Consider the following 21,003-nt stretch of genomic DNA (forward strand, 5'->3'; position numbering starts at 1 on the left):
ATTATCTATTATAAGATTATTGATGCCCCACTAATCTGGATCCTCTTGAAAATCAATGGTTATTGGCCAACCTCAGTGCCTCAGAGCTGGAGGGTGCAAACATGCCAAAGGGACCCAGAGGCTTTGGCACCTGTTTCCGTGTCTTTGTATTGAGGCTGCCCCAGACTCCATATGCCAACTAAGAAGTTTTGGAGAATCAAGTGCTTATTGATTTTATTGGAATGCATAAAATTTATTAAAATTCATAGAATTATTGGAATTCATAGAAATATTGGAATTCATGATATACCTATCATCTTTTATGGGTGGGAAAATTGAACATGTAGAGATCTGGGTGAAGGTAAGAGTTTCCCATTTCTTTCACCTGTAAAATAGTGATAGGTATGGTGTTTACCTAAGTCATTAAAGTCTACAATGAGCAAGTTACTTAGTTCCTTTGAGCTTTAGTATTGTCTGTACAATAAAGAGGATAACGTACCTATTTTGTGGACTTGTCCTGAGGGTTTACATGAGAGGTTGCATGTAAAACGCTTAGCACATAACTTCACACTCTCTAAGTGTTAACTGTTGTTGAGCTGCCCTTTGGAAGATGTGTTGATAAGGAAAAGTATTTCTTATCTAATAATAAATCATGACTTTCTAGGGGAAAAATCACGGTAGCTTCATATATAATGTCTTAGTTCCTTTTGTGAGTTCAGGTTAAAAAATATATCCTTTGATTTTCTCCACTCTGCTTTTACCGTCATCATTTTTTTTTTTTACCTGCATCATTTCACATCTACCCTATGAAGTAGGGGTTATTATTCACCCATTTTACAGGTTGTTATCAGGCCAGAAATCAGTAATATTTAGTTCTGCCCCTGGAATGCTATTTCAGCCTTGATTTTTTTCATAGTTGCTCCATTGAAGGGTGTGTGTGTGTGTACATATGTGTGCCTACTGCACATATGTGCAACATGCGGAAAGAGCCTCACCACTAACTTTCTAACGGTAATTTTGAGACATGCCATATAATAGGCCATTCTTGTGTATGTGTGTATGTGTGTGTGGGCTTTAGAGAGAGGAAGAAAGCATGCATGTGCATGTGAGTGGCGGAGAGGAGCAGAGGGAAAGGGAGAAAGAATCTCAAACAGGTTCCACCTCTAGGTGTGGAGCCTGACATGGAGCTTGATCTCACAACCCTGAGATCATGACCTGAGCCGAAACCAAGGGTCAGACACTTGACCAACTGAGCCACCAGATGCCCTGAATACGGCCACTTCTGACTTTAGTCTTTTTCTATGAAGTGATTTCATCAGGACCACCTTTAATTCTTTCTGAATAATATTCGTTTTGGGGTCCCCATTCTGTTGAAATATATTTTACTTTTGTATGTTTTTCTTAATGTTCTATTTGTGGAAAGCCTAATGTGATTCACACGAATTAGAAATAGGTGCTAGGTGCCCTATGACATCACATCCAATGACTAGTTTTCTAGCAAACTAAAATTAATGACCAAAACATATTAATTATAATAATATCTTCCATGTATTGATTGTTCACAGTATGTCAGTGTCTTATAGTGTCTCATGTAATCTTTATAACAACTCAATCTCAGCAGATGTTTTTATTAATCCCATTGTACTGATGAGGAATCTGAGGCTGAGAGACAAAGTACCTTGTACAAGTTTACACAGTCAGTTACTTGTGGACAGGATCTGGATTTGAACTCAGGTCTGTGTGCATCCCCCAAGTCCAGGTTTTCCTGGTAGGCAAAACAGTCCTATGGTCTGACTCCTTTTAAATCAACTCTCTTGCCCACATTTAAGACTTTTACACTGGATAATGGAAGAAGTGGACCTGGGGAAAGTTTATATTTTAATTTTTTTTTTAAGTGATAAGCCACTTGAACTGTCCCTGCATGCCCTGGGGATAATTGCTTATTTTCAAATGACTTTCAGATGCTTTTTGGGATAAACTCTAGTCCATTGCCTCTCAGACTTCAGTATGCAAACAAATCACTGGGGAATCTTAAAAATCAGATTCCAATTCACTAGGTCTGAGGAAGAGTTTAAGAGTCTACACTTATAAATAGCTCCCAGGGCATGGTGAGGCTACTGCTGTGGGGACAACAGTGGGGAGTAGCAAGACCCTAACCCTCTCCATCCTAGCCTCTCTTTCCTAACCTTGTGATATCCTCACTATAATATAGAAGTTCTTCATATCATCTTTCCTACTGGGTTATAAGAGATGTGCTTGCATCAGCCTATTTTCTTAGATCCTTAAAAAAAAATCTAGCGTGGGATTAATTGAAACCAGGTATCAAGGCTAAAGAATGGAGACAGGAAATAACACTCCTCTTCCCCCCTCTCCCCTGCAAACCTTCCTTCTCAGACTCTACTGTGAAAACCATCTGCCTGTCTTTTCTGCTTCTTTTGTTTTAATTTTTCAGTAAGTGTGTGAATGCATGTGTGTGTGTGCATTTATGGGTGCTAGTTCTGAGAATGACTATACAAAGCCAGAACCATAGTCACTGGAATCCATTGGTTTCCATTCTCTGGAATAACAGAGTGCAGCACAGTCTGGGTTTTCTAGATGCCTTGCTGTTGGTGGTGTGAGCTAGATCAGGTAAGTGTGAGCGGTTAAATCTTTGTCATGTTTAATTCTGCCCTCCACCTGAATATGCTAGCTGGGCATATGCTATGTTTTCTTAGCTGCCAGTATAGAAGTGTGTGTGTGTGTGTGTGTGTGTGTGTGTGTGTGTGTGTGTTTATTGGGGGCAGGTAGAGGGTGAGAAGGCAAGTCACAAGGATATGGCAGTAAAGATGGTAAATATAAGCATGACAAGGAAGTAGAGGGTTGTAATCTTGGCAAACGTGCTTTTAGTTTCCTCTTGACTTCCTGGAGAGATCTCCAGAGAACTTTAGGAAATGTGTTCAGTACTAGCAGGCAGTCTTGGGTTCTGGCTTTGATTCTCTTGCTACATAGTTGTATGACTTTGGAAAGTCATTTTTACTCTCTGGGCCTCAACTTCTATGTAGGTGAAATGAGGGCATTGGGCCCTGCCCTGATCCCTGCTTGATTCCCACCATCAACTCTTCCTAGCAAAAAGCTAGGGCAATTGCATTGGCTACCAGCATCTAAGTGCTAACCCCACAGTGAGTGATGGAGAACCCAACCTAGGGAACCTGCAAATTTTTGCTCTGTCCTACCAGCTTTTATCTCTTTTAGAAATCATCTTTTGTTGCTCAATCAAGCATGATGCACATGTTGTGTATGAGACCACAGCTGAATCACTCAGGACTCCTTCTTTGTGATCAGGATGGGTCAGTTGGTCTCACGGCTCAGAGGACTTGAGAGACCCATCAACAGAAGGGAAGCTATGGAGTTTTAGAAAGAATGACATGGAAATCTCAGCTACTAAGCTCTGGGCTCACTGGCTAGCCTCAGCTTTGCCCTGATCTAGAACAGATTACTGCAATTTCTGCCTAGAATGAGGCATCTTTTTGCCTATAGGATGCAAACTTTGTCATACCCCTCCATGAAAACCTGGAAAATGACCAGGCCAGGTTAGGTTGGTGGCATCTTAGGATACAGGGAGCTTTGGGGAGAAAGGTCCTGTCCCTCATATTCCAGCTAACAGGAGGCTTCTGAACAGCTTAGTGTACTTAGCTAAAAACAAGCATCTTTGGCAGGAATAAAGCAGGTAGAGATCCTTTGGTGCCTCTCCTTCAGTGATAGAGCCATGGCAAAAGACAAATTAGAATATTTGAAAGTAGGATGGAAAGAAATAGCATGACACATTTGAAATATCCATTAGATAATTAAGTAACTGAATGGCTCAGAGATTGAAATTTAATATGCTAAGGAGTGAAATGAAATGGCAAAAGAGAAAATGTACTCCATTGCTCCTAATTCTCTGGTTCTAAGGAATTCTATTATTGTTTACTCAGTGTTTACAAGACAAATTGCATGCAATTTTAGCATGCCTCACATCAGAATCAATTATCTGGACTAATTCTCTCCTCAGCTGAGCAAAAGAAAGCAAACACCTGGATGGATTTCTTTCCACATGTTTCAAAACATCTTTGGGTTCTCTTCTGTCCCTCTCCTCTTCCTTCATATCTTTAATTTTCTGGCCCATCCTTCTCCAAGCCTGTATGGTTCTGTGTGTCATTCTGGTTGAATTCTAGAAAGAATGGAATCTTAGGACTGTGGCTCGTATAGTTGGCAGAGATGAGAGATATTTGGTGCAGGTTTCTATGTTGGAGCATATACTGAAGCCAGGGGAACCTGTGTCAACACATTTGAGGACTATATTGGCTCTCTATCCCTTCACTACCTACCTCCTTGTTCCCTGAGTAACTGTGGATCAGGACCCACCGTGGCAGCCAGATGCTCACATCACCAAGAACAGAGCAGAGACCTATGCCTTCCTTAGGCTCCATCCCTGTGGATGCTTTCAGTTTTTCCCCATTATGAAATTGCCAGTTCTTCCCTACCTGTCCGCAACCGGGTCTTTGCTATTTATGGCGAAGTATAATTTTAACCCATCTAAGAAGATATTTGCTTATGATTGCCTAAAAAAAGTAACAGAATGGGCGCATTTTCAGATCCTACTTGAGTAATCCTCATTCTATTCTGTCTCTAAGCAGTGAGCATTAGAACAAATTGCCCAATACAACATAAACAGTTTCACTTAATGTAGAATCTGTTTCTCTCATTTGCTGAGTTGGAAGGAGGTAATTCATTGTATTCCGGTAACATAGTAATAAATAGAAAGTTTAACACAAGAGCCTGGGTGCTTTGGAAGCACAAATTCAAACATTCCCCTCTGCTACAGCAGCACAGAGCCCGTATTGTATGGGGTTGATCTGAGTCCTTGAAAAAAATATACACGCGCACGCACACACACACACACACACACACACCATGTGATATATATATATCTCCATCCATGAGAGCAGCATCTCCAAGGAATCAAAACATAGATTTCAAGTGGCATTGAGTTTTTCCTTCAATCTTGCAAACAGAGAAAGAGAAGCTCCTCTTGACCCTGTGGGTTTCCTTTATTTCAGGCTAAATATTTGCTTTGAAACCACTTGCTACTATGTGAATGTATTTTCATGCCTTTTGAGTTACAATACGAAGATTTTAAAGAGTGAGTGAAAGGTACTATTTGGCACCATTTATATCTCAGCTTTGTAAGAATCTATGGGAAAGGAGACATGATATAAATCATCTGTAAAACACCAAAACCCCCCAAAATCTAGTCTGAGACAGACAAAAGACAATAATGAATGCTGATATACAAACTTGTCATATTTGCTAAATGCCACGAAGATAAATTACATGGCAATAGACAAGTGGGTCTGGGTACCATATCAATGTAGTAATTTCTCATTTGAAGTAGGGCTGACACGCATGCACAATCTCTAAAGGGAGCATTATTGATTCGTCTGTGTCTCTCCTACTCATATAATAAACTCGGGTAAAGTTCACAGATTCTGTCTTCCACGCTGGTTTCTTGGCTTCAGGCTTTTCATGAAGAAATGATAACCCTGCTAGCCACTCAGCCATCACAGCATATCTGATTATGGCCAGAAACCCAGGTTGGCAATGGGGAAGAAGCTCTTCTCATAGTCACATTCTTAGAGTCCATGGAGAAATACCAGTATCTGCAAATACAGCTCAGTACCCCTGTGTGTGTGGGGGGGGTATGATAATGTCCAAGTCAGTATATGTGTTTGGAGGGAGGGGGTGTCTACTTTAGAGCAAAGATCTGACTGAGGTCCCCCCATTTGAATTTCCTAGTTCATTTAAGGAAGTCAGGAAAACAAATCTGGTCATTTCCTAAGTTTGAAAGATACAAAACAGAAAGAAGGGTAGATGGACTCTCATGAGTTCACCTCAGGTCTCTGCATCTTAGAGTGGGTTTGGCAACAAGGCCAGTGTCCTAATTCCCATGCCCATCTACCTCCCAGGTGGTTTTTGAGGAAGCCTGGGAGCAGATTCTTACCTGCCTGATACCTACCCAGGGATGGAGCAGATAACTGACCAGGGTAGGGCAAAGCTCTGGTGTAGAATATCCGGAAAGAAACGATTCTTTTGGTCATCGACAAGAGCCACCTTTCCTGACACCCCTAGAGCTTTACCCCATCGCATCTCTCTCCCTGTGTCCAAAAAACAATCTGTTGCTGGCTTTGCTCTGCACCCCACTACCTCAGCCTACAGCCCGACAGCCAGCGCCTCCCAGTCCTCAGCATCCCAGCACCCTCACTTAACCCGCACCTTGCCATCCCTTAAGGCAGCGCTCCAGCGCTCGAGCAGCGAAGCAGAAGGCACAGGGCCGCCTGTCGACTTACCCCGGGGCCAAGTGGTTTGTCCGGATCTGCGTCCTCTGGTGTCGGCGAACCAGGGCGCGCGGTGCGGCCGCCTCGCGGGACTGGGTCTTCGGGCGGCGCGCAAACAGCAGCCGCCTGGGACAGCTGCGGGCCTGTAGGCTGCCCGGCGGTGGGCAGAGGAGCACAGGGAAAGGGGCGGGGTGTGGTGAGAGGCGCGAGTGCAGGCTCCTACCTTGGTTTTCCCCTCCGCTCTTCAGTTATCCCTAAACTTCCCTGTAGCTGGCCGGCCCTCCTCACCTTTCGCCTCCGTCAGCGCCCCGAAACTCTTCACTCCACCCGCCCCCTGCCTGTTCTCTCGCTTCTCCGGGCTGTATGACCCAGCCTGGGCCGCTTCAAACACACGCACTCCCTTCGCGCAGCCAGCCACACAATAAGAGCCAGGGAAGAAACTGACAGGGGCAAACTGACAGGGGCGGCCGACACGGGACTGTGAGGGGGAGAGAGAGAAGAGACGGGGAGAGAGAGACAGGGAGAGAGAGACAGGGAGAGAGAGCCACAGAGAGAGAACCGCATTTACACTCTCACATGCACAAACGCACACTCAAGCTCCAGCTGCCAGGTAGCGGCTGGCGGGAGACCCCGCCACCCCTCCAAATCTTTCTCGACTAGAGGTTTCTGTCCCCTTCTGCTGCCGCTTCTGGAAAATGCTGTACAACGAAGGGGAGAGAAAAGCAAAGAGGGGTGGGGAGGGGAAAATCGAGGAGGTGCGCTCCCTTTCTCCTCCCCACCCCTAGCTCCAAAAATGTCCAACCCTGAGCTCTTTTCCCTTCTATCTGCTCCCGGCTTCCCTCTGCTCCTGTTCTCCCTTTCTCCCTCCCTTTGGGTGTCTGCGAGCTGCGGAGAACCCGTCGCGGTTGAGGGGTGTGTGTGTGTGTGTGTGTGTGGTGTGTGGTATGTGGTGTGTATGGGGGTGGGGGGAGAAAGCTGCGGATGGCGAAAGCACCTCTCACCTCCCCCAGCCCGGGCCAGGCCTCGCACACCCCCAGCTCCCGGCAGGGGCGGGCGGGGCGGGGCGGGGGAGGCGGGGAAGGAGGAGGGAAAGAGGGAGGACGGGGCAGCCTGCAGGGGCAGCAGCTACTGCCGTCTCTGCAGCTCGGTGGCCAGGGGTGGAAGGAAGCCGCAGCCGCAACCCCAAGTCACCCCCCGCTGCCCTGTCCCACCGCCTCATCTCTCCCCCCTCGGTACGGAATTTTCTGTTTCGTTCGTATGCTCTCCCTGGGCCTCCCCCTCCCCTGGGTGGTGGCAGAGACTGGGGGGCTGAGCGCGGGTGCGGGTAGAGGGGACCGGAACGCCTCTAGGCGGTTGGCTTGCAGACTCTCTTTTTGCCCCTTGGCTTGAGTACCCCCTGCTTTGGACAGTGACACCCCCACCCCCACCCCTCACAGCCCAGGCTCTGTGCTGGCGGTGGTGGGGCTGCACTGGCAGCCACCAGTCATCCCGGGGGAAGGGGAGTTGAGCCAATGAGAGCGTGGGCTAGCGACCGGTGGACAGCCGGACAGCGGGACAGTGGAAACCTGAGTCGCCAGGGGCTGACCTGGGGTCATCTGGTCTGGTTTTAATCCCTGACGGATTTAGTGTAACCCAGTGCAGGCAGCCCGGGAACTAGTCAGATTCTCACATTGTGTCCTTCTCACCCTTAGGGTCGGTCTCCCAAGACCAGCCTAGATTGAAAGGAGGTGGGGAGTGGGGATGGATAGTGATATTGTAGGATGTGGGAGTAAGTTGCTTCGTGGTGGCAGTGGTGTCTATGTGGGGAGGGCAGTGTCACCGGACACTTGGGCGACTCGCTGATTTTTGTACCTCTGTGTCCCATGAGCCCTCCCCCCATACTCTTACATCCCAAATGCAGATCCTCTTGAATCTTCCTGGGACCAACTGAATGGCTCCACGCAGCCACCCCCGGCCCCCAAGCCTGAGACTACTACCTGCAACCTGCAGGCACTTAGGTCCACTAGCAGGCAGCATCTTGTGGCCCGAACCTCACAGCCCCAAAGCTAGGCGGCTTTGTCTTTTATCTCCCTCATTTCCTCTCTTCAGAAAGGCGGGGGTGCGAGGCTCTCTGCCTTTTGAACGCTGGGCTGGTACTTGAAACCCTTTTCCCTACCCATTCTCAGAGTAATCTGGAGCTCAGAGAATGCTCCACTGTTCTTCCAGGTGTTGCCTGCACACACACTGTGAGCTTGAGTTGAGCTGTAGAAGGAGCCAGAACCTTCTGCCCAGTGTTCCATTGCCTTGTCATTGAAGCTTGGCGTCGTCGTTATGTGGGAGCCCTAGCAACTCTCCTAGGCTACCCTGGGAAAGTCCCTCAGGGCACCAAGCAAGAAAAGTTTTTCTGTTGTCCTCAGTCCCCTTCAGCCTGAGGTGGCCCAGTATTCTGGAGAATATTAAGCTTTGTGTGGGAGCAAGTCATCTGAGAAAAGTATTGCCTTGGGGGATGAAGAGTTTGTGTTTGTGTGTGTGTTTGGGGGGGTGAAGATGGACCCCCCCATAGGGTTTAAACACTTCAGGAAGTGTTTCTAAACATTGGGCAATGATATACAAGAATAAAAAATCACTTGATTCTGGAAACCTTTCTGCCTTTCTCCCATTCAAAGGCAGTTCTACTGTGGCCAAAATCCTCAAATGCAGAGCTTCCCAAACAAACGAGGTCAATGTTGTGATTAATCTGGTTCCTCTTTTGGCATGAGGGGTCAGTAGGATAAGTGGCTCTGGACAAGACCTTGGACAAGTGGGGTGTTTCTTTTTCTCTGATCAAAGTGTGGTCTAGCTGAGCATTCCAGCCAAGCCTAAGATGCAGCAAGAAGCAGTGCCCAGGAAGAGAAGGAGAACCCTATTCTTGTGAGCCTGCTCCTTCAAAGGCCTTATACACAGTGTAATTGTTTTTAACATAGTGGGATTATGGGTGTTTTTGAATTTCGATGCTTTCCCAGTGGATTGTGGATAGGACCCCAAATTTTCTTCTTGCACTCACCCTACCCTGCTAACCTCTTCAGGAGATCAAGGATATATAATCTCTTCCAAAGTTAAAAACACCAAGCAAATGTCAGGCACCACCATGTGACTTCTAGGTCAAACTCACTGGAGGGTCTCTTAATACAGTATGCTGACTTGGGCAGGAACCCAAGCTTGCCTCAGTTGCTTGTCAGCCTTGGAGGGGGGGTGCTCATCTTCTCTGTGAATATGGAAATATTCAAGTTTTCTACTTGGTAGCTGAGAGTGTATGTCTGTTTGAACTATCCTAGGGCAGTTTGCAACCAAAGGCTACAACTGCAGAAGTGGTTCAAAGCCAAAAGTGGAAGTGAGTATGAGTAATGGAGGCTAAATCTACCTGGCTTCTAGGGGAGGTTAGCTGGCCTAATGCCCTGGCCTATTCAAACACCATCTGGATATGACTTCATAATGCAATTGAGATTTCAACACTCATGGGCGCTGTCTTTACTCTTCTCACAGCCTTGACTAGAGAGGTAAGTGGGACAGGTAGATCAGAGTTTGGTGTAATATCAGAGGCACAGTGAGATTGATGTGAGAGACCCAGAGAGTAAAGGCATTTTCTTTTCCCCCTTAAGCAGGATTTCTCAATGTAGGCAGTACTGACCTTATGGGGCCATGTAGTTCCTTATTGTGAAGGGCTGTCCTGGCATTATACATTGCTTAGCAGCATATCTAGACTCTGTCCACTAGATGCCAGTAACACTCCCCACCTTTTGACAACTCAAAATGTCTCCCGACATTGTCACATGTCCCCTAGGGGGCAGAATCGGCCTCCCCACTGAGAACCACTGCCATTTAAAGTAGTGTCCTACCTCAAAGATGGTATTTTACCTTAATTCTCCCCACACAGCCTGTCCAGATCTTGTATTGAACAGAATCTCAGAAAGTATGGAATAGCTTGTGAGGAAACAGCATAACAGAGAATTCTGACAAATTGAAAAACTTTGACAAATGATTAAATTCATTGTTATATTCATCATGGAACTTCTGTTGAGTACTCACTATAAGTGGGGTGTTGATTATAGCAAAGACCTGTAAAGGCACAATTCCAGCCTTCAGTATACTAAGAAACTATTGACCTTTATGTCCCTAAAGGGAAAGGGTTACAGATTTTCATGGATTACCAGTTCCTGGATTGAATCCAACCCAGCTTTCTCCTCCTTTTATTTTCCTTTGTCCTCAAACAGTGACTTATTCTTTAAGGTTCTGCCTTAGGGAGATTGCTCTTTGTCTTGCTAAGCACCATAGCTGTAAGTTGAATTTTTTGTGACTGCTTTTTCTGTGACACATAGGACACCATAACAATGTATCCAGCATTGACATTACCAGAGCATCACAAAGCCTTTAACAAATTGAACAGTTTGAAAGGCAGGCTTTTATTTACAAAGGAAAGGGCTTCTAGTCACCTGCACATTAGAGAAATACTCAGCAGTGGCAAAGACAAAGGACAGGAATGGAATGGAAAAAGAGGTGATTCTTAAAATTCTGTGGAGTGTTGATTGTAGGTTTTAACTCAGCTGTCTCTGTCTCTTGTTGCCCCAGGAAGTCAAAGAACACTAATGTGAGTTGTAGGATCCTGCTCAGGATTTCAACAAAGGAAAAGAGAGGAGGAAGTGGGAGTATCTGTTCAAAATCAGCTGAGTGAGTGCCTGCCTTAGAAAATGAGTTTCTGGTGAGCAAGACCTACACCAGTGTCACTTGCTTTGAGTAAGTCCTAGGTCAACACAGTGCAGATATAGATGGCAATATGTCGCTTGTGAAAATCCAACACAGGCACTACCAATCGGGACATTTAAACTTTATATATTCGTGAATTACTATTCTCTTGCCAAGGCTAATTTTTTGTTTAAGTGAAAGTTTTGCCTGAATTGGGACCATGAATGGCTGTAAGTAATTGAAAACATGTTTCACATTTCAAAAGGGTGTTCAAATTCTTATATCACAACAGGTTCCCTGTAATCATGGCATAAGGCCTTATATAGTGATTCATCTTAATAAAAGAAGTGTAAACAGAACTGTACTTCATGGATTAGTTAAGGGCTTCGCTGTGCCTACCATTAATAGGAATGCAAATGCAGCTAGCCCTGGGCAAATTTATAAAGTGGAATTACTGCATCACAGAACACCTAGGGAACACTGGGGCTGGCCTAAGTTTCTTTTATAGTGACAGAGACAAGACCCCAGTCAAGTCTTGCTGCTTTGTGACTGACTCTGTGTGTGGTCTCAGCAAGGGCAGGTTTAGTCTTTATTCTGCTTGCCCCCATCCCTTTAGCTTATTAAAAACCTGCCCTCACGGAGTGATATGATCTGCCCTCATCAAAATACCAGAATGTTCTCTCTCTCAGGAATAGCTCTGTCTTCAGCCTTTTTTTTCCTAGTTGTCAAGAAGTAAAGCCTCTATCTACATAGTAAGGAAAGTGAAAGCATGAGGGGATGGTAATTTTTTTTTTCATGTAAAGACTTCCTGAGAGATCTAAAAGCACCCTAGTTGCAGGTCAGGCTTTGTAAATATGTGGAGGACTGGGTAGGACAGAGAAAGTTTGTCTCTCTTGCCTTTTCAAGAATAGGCGATTTTTTTTTTCCAGGAAGGGCTTGGTACAAAAATGAAATCTTTAATTTGAGTATTTTTTTTTCTGGAAGATTGGTTGGTGTGAAGGAGTATCTGGTGAGCTGTGCTTTATTCTTGATCAATGATACACATCCTTAATGGACAGAGTAGTGAGGAACTAGCTATGAAAGTCTCTTGGAGAGTGGGTCCTATTAGAGAATGTAAGCTTTGGAGTCAACAGACTTTGGTTTTAATTCCAGCTCCATGTCTTATTAGTTGTAAAAAAAAAAAGCTATAATTTTGATCAAGTTTGATGTTTTTGTATGAACATTTTATGCTTTTATTTCTTATGTTTAGGTCTTTGATTAATTTTGAGTTAATTTTTGTTTGTGATGTGAGATAGGGGGTCACTTTCTTTTTTTTTTTCTTTTTTGCATGTGGATATCTGGTCCCAGCATCAGCTGTTGAGAAAAATGATTCCTTCCCCATTAGAGTCTTGGCACCTTGTCAAAAGTCATTTTGCCCATAGATACATGGGTTTATTTCTGGACCCTCAATTCATTTAAAAAAAGAAAAGATTTATTTATTTATTTGAGAGGGAGAGAGCACATGCATGAGAGTGGGGGAGGATCAGAGGGAGAGAGAGAAAGAGAATCCTCAAGCAGACTCCTCACTGAGCCTGGAGCCCAGTGTGGGGCTCCATACCAGGACCCTGAGATCATGACCTGAGCTGAAGGCAGAGGCTTTAACCCACTGAGTCACCCAGGCGCCCCTTAATTTTTTTTTTTTTTAGTTCCTTAAAGTGTAAAGTTAAATTGTTGATTTGAGTTACTTTTGTTTTTTAAGATTCTATTTATTTATTTGACACAGAAAGAGAGACAGCGAGAGAGGGAACATAAGCAGCAGGAGTGGGAGAGGGAGAGGGAGAAGCAGGCTTCCTGCTGAGCAGGGATTCCGACATGGGGCTTGATCCTAGAACCCTGGAATCATGACCTGAGCCAAAGGCAGACACTTAATGACTGAACCACCCAGGTGCCCCTTGAGTTCTTTTTTTAACACAGATGTTTGCAATATAAGTGTCTCTTGGAACACAGCTTTCGTTATATCACATGAGATTTGGTGTGTTGTATTCTCATTTTTATTCTTAACGTCTTTTTAAATTTTCGCTTGTGATTTATTCTTTGATACTTTTGTTGTTTGAGAGTTTGTTATTTAAATTCTATGTTTGTGAGATTTCCTGTTTTCCTTGTCTTATTGATTTCTATTTCTAGCTTTACTCCATTGTGAATGGTGAAGATTCTTTCTATGATTTCAATATTTTAAAATTTGTTGAGATTTGTTTTGTGGTCTAAACATTTTTTGGGTTGAGTATTCTGCAAATATCTGTTCCATCTAGTTGGCTTATAGTATTATTCAAATCTTCTATTTTATTATTCTGTTTTTTGGTCTAATTTTTCTATCCATTATTGAAAATGGGGTACTGAAGTCTCCAACTATTATTTTAGACTATTTCTCCCTTAATTCTTGAATCATATATATTGGGTCTCTGTTGTTTGGTGTATGTATATTTATATTGTTAGATCTTCTTGATGAGTAGAACATTTTATCAGTATATAGTACTTTTCTTTGTCCCTTACAAAAATTTTTGACTTAAAGTCTATTTTTCTGTAATTAGTATAGTCACCCCAGCTTTCTTTTGGTAGCTATTTGCATAGAATATCTTTCCATCCTTTCACTTTCAAACTCTTTGTATTTTGGCTCTAAAGTGAGTCTCTTAAAGGCAGACTATTCTTGGATTATGTTTTTTGTTAAATCTATTCTGCCAATCTCTGCCTTTTAATTTTAGACTTTAATCCATTCACATTTAAAGTAATTACTGATAAGGAAGAACTTTTTATTGCCATGTTACTATTCTTTTTCTATCTATCTCTTTTGTTTCCTAATTCCTCTACTTATACCTTATTTTTTGTTTGATTTCCCTTTCTGCTTTGGCATTCTGTATGGTAAATGACCATTATGGGAAAATTAATAATCTATTCTTCATATATTTATGCAATAATTATGAAATAGAAAACCCTCACTTCCCTCTATACCTACTTTCTCATCTTCTTTCATAGGCATGCAAATAAACTTCTCTGGTTTCTACCTCTTATAGCCATACTTATCTACTTAAATGTTCAAACATCAGTTCAAACTAAGTTCTGAAATGGACTACTTTCCCCAGAAAACCCATTTTATTTTAATAAGTAAAACATAATCAGGAATTTTTATTATTTCAGTCCTCCAGACTTAAGTTTATTGTGGATTCTTCCCTCTCCCTTAGGCCTCCACTTCCATAAAATCATTAATATCTATTGGCAATTTCTCCTTGTCACTTGGATTTGAGGGAAAAATTCCAGACAAAGGTCATAGTATGTGAAGATTTCTGGGCAAAACATGATATGTTTTAGGAAGAAAAAGAAAATAAAAACAGAATAGTCAGAGGCTAGATTATGCAATTATATAGTCATATAATTGTATGTCATATATTGCATATATGCAATTATAAAGTCATATAATAGTCAGAGACTAGATTATGCAATTATATAAAATCATGTGATGACTTGTCATGCTTGAGACTTTGAAATTTATCCCAAGAAAAATGAAAAGCCATTGAAGAGGAGAGTTATGTGACCAGGAATCCATGTTATAATGATGTTAAAATGATCACTCTGTTTCCATAGAGGAGAAGAACACTAGAGGCAGGAGGATTAGCTATGAGGGTGCTGAAATAATATAGGAAAGAAGTAATGGTGGCCTAGAATAAGGCAGTCACAGTCAGGTGGTAGAGAAGAGGACAGAATCATCAGATAGTTACAAAATATAATCATTAAGACTTAGTGATGAATTGACTGTAATGGGTGAGGAAGAAGAATGTGTCAAAGACAATCTCTAAGCTTCTGGCTTGAGCAAGTAGGTGAATAGTGATACCATTTTACTGAAGTGGGAAAACTGATAGACATATCTGAGAGGAAGAATGTGGGTTCAGGCAGGATAGGAAGAAATTAAGATGCCTGTGAGACATCCAAGGGGAAATGTTACAGAGTTGATCATATAAATCTGGATCTCCAAAAAGATGTCAAGGTCGGTGACAAGATTTGGAAATTGTCAGCATGTGCATAGTATCTAAAGCCATGTGATTTAATATCACCTAAGGAGAAAGTATAAATAGAAGAGGGCAGAGGGCTAAGTTGTGTGTAGTCCTCCAACATTTATAGATCAAGCAGTGAAGTAAAGGCCACAAAAGTGACTGAAAATACTAGAGAGATAGGAGGAAAATCAGAATAGTGTGATATTCCAATAACAGTTGAGGGTGGTAGCCAAAGGATAAATACTTCAAGAGGGAATTCAAGAAAGTTGGCAGAAAAGAGGAAATGAAAGAGGGATTAATTGGGGCATATGGAATCAAGTGAGGGTGGTTTTCTTTGTTTATTTTTAAGATGAGAGAGCCTTTGAGATGTTTAAATCATGATAGGAAGAAACCAATAAAAAAGGAGGGAAGGAGAAAGGAGATAATCAATATAGTGGAGTCCCCAAAGGGTACAGAATTAGCTTTAGAGAGGAGGGGGGCATCTTTTCTACTGTAATATAAATGAAGGAGGAAAAAGCATCAGTGTGAATTAAGATAAGTTTGTAGATTTCATGGTACAAAGGTGGGGGAGTTTCCTTCTGACCTTTTTATGTTTTCTGTGGAGTACTGGGAAATGAGACCATTTACTGAGAGGAAGGGCTCAAGGTGTAAGGGTATGGAGGTTTAAGGAGCAAGTAGAAAATAATTTTGAGAACGGGAGATCCAGCTAAGTGTGTAAACTAGAACCACCAGGCACTGTTGAGAGCAAACTGGTTTTCTTCTAACCCTGCTCAGCAGACTGAGTGCAGATGCAGAGAAGGGAGATGGTTAAATTATTCAGGATTTTGCTAAGGGGGTGTGATAGAAGTATTGTGGATCCAATGAGTGGGGGATGTGATGGATGGTTGAATCCAAGCTCCATGCAGAGAGAAGTAAAAGCAAGTGGAGGCTATGGTTGTGGTTAAAATAGAGGGCTCAATGAACAGGTGGTCCCAGTGAGGTTGAAGAACTTCATTATCTTGAGAATGAAGTGCACACAGCAGAAGGATAGAGAAACTTGTGGTAAGAGAGTGGGGTCAGAAATTAATTTTAGAGAAGGAGCAGTTTCTAGCCTGACAAAGTCAATGGTGTGGCTGTGAGAGTGGTTGGCTGAGGTACAGTGAAGGAGGAGAAGATAATTGGAAATAGAACTGAAGGATTAGGGTGTTGGTTGCATTATCCATACAGCCATGTATGTCACTAAAGGTGATGACAAGAGTTTGTGTGTAGACAAAGTTGAAAACCCAAAATTTTCAGTGAATGGAAGAGGGTGGGGATGGTGGTGATAAAGTGACTGGGAATTTGGTGTATAACAAGAATGTTAGAAGGCTATTTAGCAGAATGGTATGAGTTTTAAAGTGTCAGGGATTATATAGAATCTGGAGTGAGACTGCCTGAGCTTAAATTCTGATCCCACCACAGAGTGATGATTGTGAAGTTACATAATCTCTGTGCCTCAGTTTTTTTTTTATTTGTAAGGTGGGAATGATAATATTACCTACCTCATAGGTTTGTTAAGAGAACAAATAAGTTAAAAGCTGAAGAATATTTAAAATAGCATCTGCCCTGTAGTTATATTTTTATGTAGTATCTCTCTTTACATAAGGCTGGGTACTCATCTCTGATTATTTTCAGATATAGGATCTCAACCACCTATAGACATCCCATTTATCAGCCTGAGTGATTTTATTCTTATCATCTGTGACCCACTCTTACCAAGGCTATGTTCAGCAATGAGGTCATCAGACTTAACCAGGTCATCAACAGGGAGGCCATGTTTTCTGAAGCCCACTTTGTTTAGCAAGAGGCTGATGGGGAATATATCAGTTGTGTCCTCAAAGTTGTGTTGGTAATGAGTGTCATTAGACTTATAAGCAGAGTGACCTGACAGGAGCTTCATCAGTGCCTTCGAAGCCACATAAAACAATGTGGTGTAACCACTACAAATAAACATTTTCCTATTTGGGAACTAGAAACCAACCAGACAGACCCACAGTATAAGAGCCTCACACTGCATAGGAAAGCAATGTAGAGTGGGACGATGAGAGGGTAAAGCCATTCCTAGGAAAATCTTCTGTCAGAGGCAGTTACATATCCCTATAAATACTTAGTAGTCCTAGAGGGTAAAGCTGGAGGATATATCAACATGATTTGACATTTTAATGCATGTCCAAAGCAAGCATTTATTCTCTAGTTCTCCCCATCCCACCCAGATATGCCAATATCAGGTGATTCTAATAGAATCACAGGTTCAGATGTGGAAAAGGCCTTAGAATTGAGGTGTGCGTTAATGATAAATGTTATATAACAGGCTCAGTGGGTTATGATTTCTTGAATAGTTGGAGGAGGGTGGGAACTCTGAATCCAAGTAATACAACCATCCCTACCTCTACTCTCTTATACACTTGTTCTTTCATTTTACAAATAATTATTGATTGGTATTGATCAGTAAACAAAGCAAAGATTCCTACACTTATGGAATTTCCAGGAGGGGAAAGGGAGAAAAGAACACATAGCAGTGTATTTGACCAAAGAATCATGGTTATTTATTCTAAAAGTGTTGAGTTACTTCCTTTTTTTCTACCAAGATGACACAGGACTATATTGAAAGAAAAACAAAGTTTCTGCCAAAAAAGCATGCTGATTTTTCTCCCATTTCCCCAATAAGTACCTAGTACTGAAAATGCAGTTTTTATATATCTCTAAATGTGTTCTTTGGAAAAGGTCTGGTAAAATAACTATGAGCACTTCTGGCCCATCTCGGAGACACATCTCCACAGTAGTGAGTGCCTTAAGTCAGAGGTGGAAAGGTAGAATTTTAGACATTAATGAGCTGGGAGGGTTTAGGTGATTTGAAGACCAGGAATCTTCATTCTGGCCATGGCTATGGGTTCCTTTTTTAAGACGGACATCGTGTTAGATCCTAGATTTAGGAGTAAGACAGTTCTTGGTTTCAAGAAGGCTTAAATCTGTAGGAGAGAAATAAACACTGCAAAAGATAATCACAACATGATTAGTGCTGTATCAGTGGTGTGGGCAAAGTGGTGGGATATGTATAGAGGAGAAAGAACAACTTATCACTAACTCTGTGGGAGTCTGGGAAGGCTTCATGGAATAGGTGCTATTTTAACTGGAGATTGAAAGATTAATGAGAGTGTGCTGAAGAAAGAATAGAGAGAAGATATTCTCTGTAGAGGGAACAACATGTACAAAAATATGAAGCCGTGAAAAGATTTACTGAAAGCATATTGTCTAGTCATGTGAGAACTCTACTATAGCTGGAGCATAGGAAGTGTGTGGGAAAGGTGTGGGAGGGGATGAAATGGAAGAGGGAGGGTGTCAGATTGCCAAGGAATTTGGCAGTGCAGAATCAACAAAGATGTTTTCAAAGCAAGGTAGATATGTAATTAAATATTTTTGGTTTTATTTTCAGAGAATGGGATTGATAGCTTTATGGAGGATGAAGGAGAGACTAGAGGTGAATGGGGTCAGGGAACTGTTTCCATAGTTCAAATAAAGGACAATGAACATCTGAACTAAAGCAATAACTCTGATAGGAAAGATGGAAGAGAAACTTTTGAGGTAAAATTGGTAAGATTTGATAACTAATTGGAAATACACATAAAGCCCAAAGAAGAGTGAAAGATCATGCTAAGGTTGGTTGTGTCTCTATTAACCACAATGAGGTATATTGAAGGAAACAGGCTTAAATGGGAATAAGATGAATTCAATTTTGAGACAGCTGTGGGAGATTCAGCTAGGTGGTCGGAAATGTGGCTCTGGGTTTCAGAAAGAAAACCAAAGCAAAGCAAACCAAACTAAACAAAACAAAACACAGTATCTTAAAAAACAAGTGTGAAGTGTTCTAGAAAGATAAAGCATAGTGAAGATTGAAAACAGACCAAGGGAATTCAGCAATAAAGAGACATTAACAAGAAGGATTTCAGTCCCGTGGTGGGAACATTGGTTTGAAGTTTAAATGAAAAAAGTTAAAAACAAAGAGATTGTCAAATAATAAAAAGAGTAAAATTAATACCAAATGAATTAAAAAAGCAAGGCATAATGAATTAGTTGGGAAAAAAAGCATTATTTTTTATTAACAAAAGCTAATATTTACAATAAACATGAGTCATGAACTTTTATGCACCACCTAGTGTAGCATGACAGTTTATAAAACAAAGGCTATTAAAGGAATAATTGACAAAATAATGATCATAGCGGGAGACACTAACCTACCTGTATTAATCAGAATTACTTTTGGCTGCATGTAAAAAAAACTATTTGTAGAAAACTACAAATTTACAAACTATTGTAGAAAAAACTACAATAGCAGGGGCTCAAACTGGATAAAGTCTTATTTCTCCCTTATGGAAAGAATTCTGGGTATAGATATTCCAGGGCTTTATGTCTTTCTGTTCAACCATCATTAATGTATTGCCTTATAGTCCAAAATTGTTGCTTGAACTTCAGCTATCATAGCTACATTCCATGTAGGAGAAAGGTTGAAGAGGAGCTTTCCCTGCCACACACACATCACTTACATCACAGTAGCCAGAACGTAGTCAGTTGGGAGCTGCAAGGGAAGCTGGAAAATATGGTCTTTTATTTGGGTGACATTATGCCCAGCTTAAAGTCAGACAGGCCTCTGCTATCACGAAGAAATTAAAGAATGGTTGTTGGGTTGACAAGTAGCAGTCTGTGCATTATAATTGTCTTAGTCATTGACAGATCAACTAGACGAAGAAATTAGTAAGTTCAACTTTACACATAGGTCTATATCTACAACTTGGCATACTACACAGAACACACATTTTTACTAAATGCTCATGAAACTTTTACAATAATGTTTTCATATTAAAAAGACCACAAAAGAAACTTAAATATATTACAAAAAGCAGAGGTAGATTAGGTCATAATCTCACATTCTCCAATCACAAGTCAATGTGCTTAGTTATTAAAATCCAAAAGTAAATACATAAACAAAATCAAAACAGGCAGAACACTTAGGAAACTTTCTCTAATAAATAATTTTTGGATCAAAGATAAAATCAAAACTTCAGTTACATATTATTTATGTAATAATGATGAGTACAAAATAGTAACGACTTAGAGAACACTCTTAATGTTTTATTCAAGGAAAAATCCACATACTTTTTTTTTTTGTCAAAGGAGAAAAATAAATCACAAAGCTAGAAAAGGAAAAATAGAATTAGGAAGGCATGAGTAATTATTATAGATGATAGAAGAAAATAGAAACCCAGAGAAACTGATAAGTAAGAGTAAGCATCAAATGTTGAAATGACACATAAGTTGAAAAATCCTGATTTACTCTTGAAATCAAGAGTAATCAAGAATATAAGAGGAAATAAAGAAGAAGGCACAACATTAGAAATATTATGTAGTGGTCCAATAGTGTGCCCTCAAAATTCAAGTTCATTCACAATGTCAGAGTGTGACCTTACTGAAAATACAGTCTTTGCAGATGTAATTAAAGTGAAGTCATACTGAATGATCATGAGCCCTAAATCCAATGACTGGTGAGCACACAGAAGAGGGGGCAGACAGAATGACACACACAGTGATTGGTGGACACACAGAAAAACACAGAGAGACACAGGGAAAAGGGGCCATGTGAAGATGGAGGCAGAGACTGGAGTTACGCTGATACAAGACAAGGAATATCAGGAGCCCCCAGGACTTGAAAGAAGCAAGAAAAGATTCTCCCTTTGGAAACTTTGGAGAAAATAGCGTCTTACAGAAAATTGATTTTAGACTCTAGCTTCCAAAACTGTGAGAGAATAAATTTCAGTTGTTTTAAGTCATCCAGTTTGTGGTACTTTGTAATGGCAGCCCCAGGGGAAAAAAAAATATATGTCTCAGTTTAAAAAACTGAGGGCTAAATATATTATAGGGACTGTTCTAAGTGTTCCACA

The 21,003-nt window shown here is 41.6% G+C and overlaps 2 protein-coding genes across 2 annotated transcripts in view; one reads left to right on the plus strand and one right to left on the minus strand.

The window, feature by feature from the left end:
• TRPC5 (transient receptor potential cation channel subfamily C member 5) overlaps nt 1-6,461 on the minus strand; it is a 249,785-nt gene extending 243,324 nt beyond the window's left edge. Inside the window, exon 1 of the mRNA XM_032837092.1 lies at nt 6,345-6,461. The gene's annotated coding sequence lies outside the window, so the exon portion shown is untranslated. The remainder of the gene's footprint in view (nt 1-6,344) is intronic.
• A 981-nt stretch (nt 6,462-7,442) lies between these two features.
• Nucleotides 7,443-21,003, plus strand: part of RTL4 (retrotransposon Gag like 4) — a 354,918-nt gene continuing 341,357 nt past the window's right edge. The window contains exon 1 of the mRNA XM_032837107.1: nt 7,443-7,564. The gene's annotated coding sequence lies outside the window, so the exon portion shown is untranslated. The remainder of the gene's footprint in view (nt 7,565-21,003) is intronic.

This window comes from Lontra canadensis, unplaced genomic scaffold (assembly GCF_010015895.1).
Source record: "Lontra canadensis isolate GAN:19392208 unplaced genomic scaffold, GSC_riverotter_1.0 scaffold96, whole genome shotgun sequence".
Taxonomy (NCBI): domain Eukaryota; kingdom Metazoa; phylum Chordata; class Mammalia; order Carnivora; family Mustelidae; genus Lontra; species Lontra canadensis.